Source organism: Aegilops tauschii, chromosome 7 (genome assembly GCF_002575655.3).
Source record: "Aegilops tauschii subsp. strangulata cultivar AL8/78 chromosome 7, Aet v6.0, whole genome shotgun sequence".
Taxonomy (NCBI): domain Eukaryota; kingdom Viridiplantae; phylum Streptophyta; class Magnoliopsida; order Poales; family Poaceae; genus Aegilops; species Aegilops tauschii.
This window is the reverse complement of record NC_053041.3, coordinates 66829636-66840247: the sequence shown is the minus strand read 5'-3', so window position 1 is coordinate 66840247 and position 10612 is coordinate 66829636. Positions and strand designations below refer to the sequence as shown.

Genomic DNA, 10612 nt, shown 5'->3' with positions numbered 1-10612 from the left:
CGCCGGCCACCCGACCGGATCCCCGGTAGCCCGCCCGCCCCGCCGCATCACCTGACAGGGAGGCCATCCTAGGGGCCACCGCCCCGGATCCAAGGCCCTCCGCCCTAGATTGGGAGGAGCAGCGCCGACACTGCCACCATAGTCGCCGTTAGGACACGGCCGGCCGCCACACCGCTGGAGACCAGATCTGGGCCGCCATGAACCAGATCGGCGCCGCCGCATTCCAGATCGGGGTCACACCCTCGAGTCAGGGCACCCCGCGTCACCCACCCGCGAGAGGGAGGAGTGCCTCCGCCGTCGTCGTCGCACACAGAGGCTATGCCCGGCGCTGACCACCGGCGGCGGCGGAGGGGAGGAAGAGGAAGGAGCGGTGACCCAGCGGCAAGGGTTGGGGGCCCTCGGTCGCCCGCGCGGGGGTGACGGAGGGGAGGGGTTCGTCTCTTAATAAAAAATATGCCATCTCTTAATAATAAAATGTCATCTTTTAATAATAAAAATGCCATCTCTCAATAATAGGAGATCGTAATTTCCAAACCATGATAATAGGTCCATCCAATCTATGGATTATAGATAACCAAGGAAAAAATTGGTTATTGTCACTGGAAGAAAAGTGTTACCGATTTGAGAACTCGGCGAAGAATACTCATGAAGACTTTGACGTGCATACGAATAAATTCGTTGATTACTATAACCGTGAAAATTGCAGAAGATCCAACCAGGCAAGTAGTAGGAGCTTGCTGACTCAATTCATCAATTCGCGTGAACATGCAAGTAGTACTGTATAACAAACAAGCTTCCTTGTTCCATGGCGAGAGATTTCCTGCGCTCCTTCCTCAATCTGAGTGATAGATCACATATACAAGCTTTTCCTTTCCTCGCCGGTGTAAGATAAATAAAGAAGCAAGAAGAGAGTTATTTTTTGAAACTGGGGCAAGAGGAGAGTTTGACTTCAGCGTGCACCAAGTACTAATCTGATCACAATAGGCTTTAGCGTGGAGTATACACTAGTACTAGCAAACTAGCAATTGATCTGACGGCTCGTTCCGTTGGATTTATTTTCCTGTCGCACATCGATGAAGATGGCTTCCTCAGGACTTGGACCTTGTATGCTTCCTCGGATGGATTTCTCACGGCTCGTTCCGTTGGATTTATTTTCCTGTCGCACATCGATGAAGATGGCTTCCTCAGGACTTGGACCTTGTATGCTTCCTCGGATGGATTTCTCACGGCTCGTTCCGTTGGATTTATTTTCCTGTCGCACATCGATGAAGATGGCTTCCTCAGGACTTGGACCTTGTATGCTTCCTCGGATGGATTTCTCACGGCTCGTTCCGTTGGATTTATTTTCCTGTCGCACATCGATCAACGCTCAAGCCTCATCGCGATGGAGCTAACTTTTCTTGATCACGGACGCAAAAATTAGTCGGTGATTCTCCACGATGGCGCACAAGCGTCAGCTTTTGGGAGCAGCAATGAGGCACCAGCGGGGCGCGCCAGCTATCCCGTACAGAGAACGCATCGGTTTCCACGGACGACGTGTTGGAGCAAATTGATAAGACTAGTCATAGTGGGAGTAACTTCCGCAGTAACATCGAGTCCAACTCAGCAAATTTGCTTATGTGGCAATGAGTTAAAGAGGAGAAAGGTAGTTTGAGTAACTTAGCTAGTTATTGTAACATCACATGTCCCAATGCAATATGAGTTTATAACCTAATAAATAAAGTTTTGCATGTTACCACACTAATGTTACTATCCACTATGAAGGTTGTAACATAGTCCAGGGATATGTGTATATTACTAGTGTATGTTACTCTTTATTGTGGCTAGTTTAACAAAGACGGAGACGAGTTCACAGCGGAATCAGCGACGACGGGTGCGGAGTTCAAAGCAGATCAGGTACACAGCGGATTAGTTCTTTTTTGGTGACTGGGACCGAACCCTGCTCATGATGCCAATGTTGAAAATTGTGGGCTATGCGGTCTACCCTCTAATTCCTTTGCCTTTTTCGTGGTGTCGCTCACAATACATATTGAGGCTAGAGGGTAGGGACCTATTTATAGACTCCACTTACATATGTTCTATTATTCCACCTATTTCCTGAAAGATCTGTACGACTCCTGTGCATGTTACCAACCACAATAAAACATGCCAGTTTTCAGAGTCTAAATATACTAGTCCCTATCACACATGTGTGAGTCATATGTCATGATTAGATTGTATATGTGTGATCAACTTTCAATCTTAATCATGTGGTCAATAGCCTGCAGAGCCGATCCTGCAAAACAAACCCAGCTCTTCCACCCTGTGATGTCCCGAAAAAATACGTACACACATGTAAAATTCCAATAGAGTCGATCCCTATTAATTCCTCTACTGTGATCCATCACAGTCGTCCTCGGCACCTCGAGTATTACTTCCTCGAGTGAAATTCCGCATCAATTATTCTCCATCACAAACATTATAATATGAATAATTCCAAGTTGATTTAAATAAACAATAATCATGTTGAAAGCCACATAAATATCCAACAGTCCTAAGTCAAACATACATAAGTTTGACAAAGTTGATATCGAAATATAATTACATCTCGTGCCCTCGGCTTGCTTTGGTGCTTGTAGTCGTCATTAGGTGGTCTACGGATCTGTATATAATTCCGGTTACTTATGGTATTCTTCGTATTGCCATGACAGTTCCTAAATAGATCCAAAGTTTCCCCCGCAAAAAATAGTTCAGATTTTTTATGAATATATTCTCTTATTAAGTGTATTTTCTGTGGTAGATGTTAGTCCATCTGTCTATGGTGTTGGTCAAAATTATACATATTTGACTTGGGAAAAACATAAAACTCAATTATTTTGAAACTAGTTAGCTTAGTTGTGAATTTCGCTGTGTACATGCAGGGGCAAGTGGAGGGAGATGAGTTGGCACGCCACGGGATGGATCTTCCTCAACGCCTTCATCGGGTACGTTCGTTCATCAGCACAAGGCCCCATGGCAATTACATTGCATCTGTGCGCACGCTGACGTACAAATGATTGTTAGGAAGTATTTTTTTCTTTGTTTATGCTGTTTCTGTACCTGTATAGCCTAGTTGCTCTTTTATACTCCATCCATTCCACAAATTTAACCAACGAGACTGACTGGTTCGAAAATATAAATTCAGAGGTAAAATTTTTGCTCCCGCGGCAGTCGGTCTCGTTGGTTAAATTTATGATCAAACTGAGATCTTGGGAAGCTCGCATTCAGTGGTATAATTTTTGCTCCCGCCGCAGTCGGACTCGTTGGTTAAATTTATGATCAAACCTAGATCTCGGGAAGCGTGAGTGCGCTACGTTGTTGAATGGAGGGAGTATCAGCACCACATATGTAACTTATAAATTATAACAATATAGTACCTCTTCAATTCATGAAGACATTATATTTAGTGCAGGTTAAAAATCTCCTAAAAATGATCTCACGAGCAAATTTCGATAAAATGCTTGAGTACCAAATGAATTTGTGATGAGTCAAAGCCGACTGAGGTATTTTGGGGCTCGGGCTCCATGGAGCTTGTTTTTATGGAAAATTCAAAACGGATATTTCAAAGCTTCAATAAATTTTGGACAATAAACTACATGTTGACATGGGTGTATTATGTTTTGTTTCACGGGATAAACTACCAATCTACTCCTTTCGTCCAAATTATAGGATGTTCTAACTTTTATCCGAATCGAATGTATATAGACGTGTTTTAGTGTGTTTGTTCACTCATTTCAGTCCATATGTAGTCCATATTGAAATATCCAAAACATCTTATAATAGTGAATGGAGGGAGTATTCATCATCTATCACGGTGGTACAGAAAACACCAAAAGTAACAAAACTAATAACCAGTTATGTCGATCACCTAGCGATGAATACAAGCACTGCAGTGAACCGAAGGCATGCTGTCGTCATCGCCCTCCCCCGTCGGAGCCGGGCAAACCTTGTTGTAGGTATCAAACCGTAAGTCTTGGTCCAAAGGCCCCACGGGGCCAACGCACCGGAACAACAATTGTCATCGATGAAGAGAAGCATAAATCAGAAGGATCAAAGATGTAGACACACGATTGAAGACTGGATCCATAGATCCATCAAAGACCAGCACCGACCGAATCCCGCGTGGTCCGTTGACAACACACCACCACGAGGCCTTTGACGGTGCTAGATGCACCATTGGGATGGGAAGCAAATGTGGGAGACATTATGTTGGGATATGCTAGGTGCATCGAGTGCAATATAAAAATCCTCCTACGCGTAGATCATCCTAGGAGCATACTAATGAGATAGATCATGTGATTATCACTATACCCGCAGTCCTTGTAGCGGAAGAAGTGTCGGAGCAGCACATCGTCAGAGTTGTCTCCTCCCGTCAATTCCCTTGAACAGCCCATTGTTGGACCCCTTAAACAGGTACCCCGGAGCGGTGCAAGTGCACTGCCTGTAATAGTATCCGCGCATGTAGGGGGAACACAATGCGACAAACTACTAGATTCTTTTTTGTGGTGGACTGCTAGGTCGGCGAGTGGGGTGGCCATTTGTAACACATGCAAAACCCTAATGACAACGCCGAAGCAATCAACTTAAAGCGTGTGTCACACCTCAACTCTTTGTAGGCATCCATCACGGGTTCATCACATAGGCCCCCCATAGATCCTATGACCGATAAGTCTACTCGGCCCGCATCCAAGTTCGGGTCGAATTACATCTGACCTGTGAAGTTGGACCCGACCTCATAGGTTCCTTCTCTTAAGCGCACGCCCCTTTAGGTTCTAGTTGACTTGGTCGCAAGTCGGATCACATCTGACCTACTTTCTCGGTAGGCATGTAGCAATACTTGTCAACCTCCAAGCAGACAATGAAGCAAGTTTTGCCGAACCTGTATGACATGTCACACATCTGTTCCTTTCACCCCACGATCAAGGTTCAAAATATCGTATATCGGGTTGATATTGGTTTGGGCTGAGCATATCGGATCTCGGATATCAGGTGGTATATCGGACGATATGTAGATATATCAGAGGAAATATATCTATATTTTTCAACATTCTTGCACAAAAATGTCTTTTTAGTAAAAAAAATGATGTCAAAGCTCTAGCATAACAAATTCAAATTCCTAGTTTATGATTTGCTAATTAATAAAATATTTAAGATATATTCACAAAATCCTCACATTAAGAAGAAGAACAACACGTTATATATTGTTCTACGAAACATTATGCATGACTTTGAAGATACGTTGAAGTTGTGAGCACGTAATCTTTTGCCTCGCCACTTTCAGATAAATAATTGTGTTCATCGACGTACCGGTCTATATAAATGGGCATATCGGACATATGGTCGATATTTCGGTCCATATCGGATGATATGTATGAAAATGATATTTACAAAATGACATGTTACGTTCATATCGGTAGAGCCCCAAAACTGATATATCAGCCTATATACGGTCATATCGTCCTATATTTAAAAGCTTGCTCAAGATATATACTGCCACGCTCAAGGCGAATTGGCCATCCTTGTTCGAGCCCGGCCTCTTGCTCTCCAACGAAGCTGACCTAAAAAATTGGATTATCTCATAATCCCTGTCGCATGGCCATGCTTATCCGGGTCAGGTGACACGAGGGGCCTAGAATATATCTCTCTAGATCGGAGAGGCAAATCCCATCTTGTTCGACCATGTCTCGTGACATGGATCTGTACAAGCCCGAAACTGTCCTTTATAACTACCCAACTACGGAGCAACATTTGACTGGCCCAAGGCAAGTAGGTCACCATCCTGAGTCCATGCACAGTAGTCAGATCTTAAGACACAGAACACATGTTATGCTGGAGACTCATAGATGACCTATCACTGCATCTCATAGTTGGGTCTGTCGGACTCAAACCTTATCTGAACACGTCAAATCTGACTCCAGATCGTTCTGAGTCCATATTATAAGGCTAGCATCCCAATACTACATGGCAATGTGACCGAGTCATCCACCGTGTCATATTCTAGTCTAGTCGGATATGCCTCCACACAACCTTTTCGACAAGGGACCATTTAGAATGATCATCATAATATATAGTCTCACAAACAATTCGCATACTTATTGATACACATCATTGACAATGCCCAAGGACTATATTAATTCATAAACACATAGGAAATAGCATCATACATGATTGTCTCTAGGGCATATCTCCAACACATTTTCCAACTAGAGGATATCGCCGCCGCCGACACAAAGCCCAAACCAAGGCACTATATCAAAGAAGAACGAGAGCAAGGTCCCTCCTCCGGGCGAGGGGTCGGGGTCCTCTGCACCTCCACGGCCCAAAAGCCATCCAAGGCGGGATTGACCGGCGGCAGTCCTGACGGGAGGAGGGGAAACCCTTGTCGCCTTATTGGGAGGAGGAAATGTTAGTGTCTAAAGTTTCACAATGAAATACATTAACATGCGAGCTATACAAAGAGAAAATCCGTGCATTTTCAGTAGTGAACAGTGTGTGTACTATTCATCATTTCCAAAATCACATATTTGGCTTTTTCTGTAGACCTCACCTTGATTTATACCGTCATCAAACTTTGCACACAAGTAGAATACATCCAAATAAACGTTTGCGTGTTTTTCAGAATTTTTAGAATCTTCAAAATATGATTTTTTATTTTTCAAAAAAAAAAGAGCTCCATGGAGCTCGAGCTCTATTTTGCATCTTCGGTCAAAGCCGCCATATTATAGTGATTTGTAATAGGGTACATTTTTCAATCCAGGTCAATTGTTTACTTGTGTAGAAATATAGTGTTTCCATGACGAGAGCTTGAGAGAGAACAATACCCCCGTCCCCCCCCCCCCCCCCCCACACACACACACACATACACAAATAGGTAGAAAAGTAGTTTCAAGATATAATATAGCTGATTATAGGAACAATTGAGTGAAGAAAATATTAGATCACATCCAAGTGACCACACCTCATGGTATGCAGGTACGCACTGCCGATGAGCTTATACTACTATGGCCTCCTTGATACAACACCGTCTTATGCTGTCATCTTTCTAAACCTAATTCCACTGGCCACCTTCGTCCTCTCAGTCCTCTTCAGGTATCAAATTTCTTCATAATTCACGTGTTTACAATAAATTTCGGATTTAATATACTGGGCACAAAATCAACTTCTTGGCGACACACAACAGAACGCACACTCGAGTGATGGATTTAAATGTTCCAACTACTAATAAACATTCATCTTATTCTATCTTATTTTCTAACACACCGTGTGTTTTTCCTGAACCTATTAGAATGGAGACGTTGCGAATCTGGAGTGCGGTTTGGATCACTGAAGATTGCAGGTGTTCTGTTATCAGTTGGAGGCACGATACTCATCAGCCTTTACAAGGGCAAGGCGTTGCATCTTTGGAATCCCATCCTAAAGAACCACCCCAAGGAGCAGATAACCGAGGGTGCAAGCAATCAACTAAGAGGGACAATATTCTTACTAAGCAGCAGCTTCACATTTGCTTGCTGGTACCTACTCCAGGTAACCGTGCAAGCAGTGACATGTTGTTGGTATCCCTCATTATTTGTGTCAATTCCATTACATTATTTGGTATTTGAGCAGGGAGATGTATGCTGATTAGTCTAAATATTAGGCATGCATGTTGAGCGGAGAGATAGGAGAGTATGGAAGAGAGGTACTACTTGCATGCATTTAATAGATGACATCACTGAGATTGTTAATAAATCTAAATTTTTAAAAGAAATATCATGAATTTAAGAAATTAGTTCAAACATTACCCCCTCTTACTTTACTTTGTTAGTTTATGAGGTTAATAGCGTCAATTTTTGTTCTAGATGTGTCAACCAACAAGAATTCATCAATTATATATGCACAAATGTAAGCACCATATTTGCGAAGAGGTGCCATATCATGGATACCACTACTTAGTGTCCCTGGAAGTCTGCCTTGTATTTAGATTGATTATTTATAAATAAAAAAATACTACAATAATGTTAATGCAGTAACCATGTTTGTTTGTATTACTGGTTGTGGTATGTTGATAGTTACTTGCTACCACCCTAAAAAATAGTTACTTGCTACTGTGTTTCAGAATTCTTACTTACCGCCATAGCAGTGATATAATTATTATGATAGTGATGTATTTACTATGATGTCCGTTAAAAACTTACCAGGTGATGTATTAATCATGATGGTCAGGGTTAGTGTTAGTCACTAAAATGGTGGTGACGTAATTATCACACTCGCTTGTAACATTTACAATAATATAAAGAGTGAGGATGTACTTACGTGACTATTTGGTAACTTTTACCACCATGTGGACAATATACTTACTAGATGGCATGGCAACATGTTACAAAAAAAAGGATGATAACTAGTGCCTCACCACATGGTAATAAAGGAGTGTAAAATAGTTTCTTGAAATAGTACCCCAAGTCCGATCTAGTTTGACGCCATTGGGCTAAGGATGTATATGGGTTTCTGAACCGAGGAAATGGGTAAGCAGGAACCCAGTTTTTATTACCAAAACCAGCTTATAATTCGTTCATGTCATCGTGTTTTGCTGTTTCATGTGTGTAACTAGCAACCATTGTTTCCTTGTATGTACATAGCAATGCTTTTAATTGCATGTCATGAATGAGTTCATGACGATCTTGTTGCATGCAAGAAGAGCATCGACATGTGACTGGGTTGTGCCATAGAGTCATAACTAGACGTTTGTCTTTAAAAGTTTCAACATTATTCAGTTAGTAGAAACTAGAGCGTAAAGTAACATGACATGTTGTTCTAGTCAAAGGTTCTCAAGGTGTATCCATATAAGTATTGGTCATCCATGGCGACATGCTTGGTTGGAGGGCTCCAAACAACAGTAGTTGGAATAATATTGAATACAGACAAGAAGGCATGGAAGCTAGGATGGGATTTCGACCTTGTAACCATCTTGTACTCGGTGAGTCCCTTGATCTTGCAAAAAAATATTAAAAATAGACTGCAACCAATACATTTTTTCTTTCAAAAAACTGGTATACACTTGAAGCTAGGAAACTCGAAATTTCTTTGAAATTGGTTCATTCAGTATTAAATTAAATTAGTTGGATATTGGAAAAAGTAGATGTATAATTATTCACTTGGAAATCAACATGAACTCATTTGGTGTAGGGAGCACTTGCAACAGCAGGGAAATATTGCTTGAACTCATGGGTTGTGGCCAAGCGAGGCCCAACATATCCTCCCATGTTCAACCCATTGTCCGTGGTATTCACAATTTTGCTCGCCTCCATCTTCATAGGCGATGAAATTACAGTCGGAAGGTACGCCCCTTCCGCGACTTCTTCCAGTCTTTCTGATTATGGTAAAATGTTGTTTTATGTGATTTTTTTGCGAATGCTATTTCATATAACTAGCATTGTTAAACAGAAAATGAATTATGGTAAAATGATATTTTCTAGAACAGTTACTGTTAAACAAAAAATGAATTAAATCGGTCTTGTTTATTCTATATGTGCAGCCTGGTCGGTACAACCATGGTGGTTGTTGGGCTATACACTTTTCTATGGGCAAAATCAAAAGAAGTACGTGATGAATAGATCTCATCGGTTGCAGGCAGAGTTCATGTAGCTGCAGAAACGACAACACTTGTACTTCTATACATGAAGATCATAATACGTTAGATGGAAGATTACAAGGTTTATTTTAGGACGACAAACTATCGATCCAACATTACTGGGATAACAAAGCAAAAAAAGAACCGACATCCATGTGCCGCAGACATGAAAACAACACTTGATAAGGCATTCTTAATGTTGAAAGAGAAAAGCAAGTGAGGGAATAGTTGTTTTCTATTGATGATGAAAAGTTACATATTTATAGTCCTCGAAAGGGCGCATCCATAAAGATGCGACTGTTACAAGAGTTGCATCGGTTGGCTAAAGCAACTGTTCGGTGGTTTGGGCAAGGAGATTCAATGTGTAATTAACATATTACCATAATCAAAAAGACTGGAAGAAGGACTGGAATGGACGTACCTTCCAACTGTAATTTCATCACCTATGAAGATGGAGTCCAGCAAAATTATACATACCACAGACAATGGGTTGAACATCGGAGGATATGTTGGGCCTCGCTTGGGCACGACCCATGAGTTCAGACAATATTTCCCTGCTGTGGCAAGTGCCCCCTACACCAAATGATTTCAGTTGATTTCCTTGTGAATAATAGTACATCCTCTTTTTTCAATTACCAACTAATTAATTTAAACCCTTAATGAACAATTCCAAATAAATTCTGAGTTACCTAGCTTCAAAGGTATCTCAGGTTTTCGCCAAAAATGTATCTTAGGCTGTAGCGTAGCCTATTTCTCGAAATAAAATTTTCTGAGTTCAACTGACTCACTAATTACAACATGATCACAAGGTCGAGATTCCATCCTACCTTCCACGCGTTGTTTTCTGCATTCAGTATTATTCCAACTAGTGTTGTTTGGAATCCCCCAACCAAGCATGTTGCCATGGATGACCAATACTTTTATGGATACACCTTGAAAACCTTTGACTGCAACAACATGTTATTATTGCTCTATGCTCTAGTTTCT

At 41.7% G+C, this 10612-nt stretch overlaps 1 pseudogene; it reads left to right on the top strand.

The window, feature by feature from the left end:
• The first annotated feature begins 1439 nt into the window (after positions 1–1439).
• On the top strand, positions 1440–9608 carry LOC109783391 (WAT1-related protein At5g64700-like; annotated as a pseudogene).
• The last annotated feature ends 1004 nt before the right edge of the window (positions 9609–10612 follow it).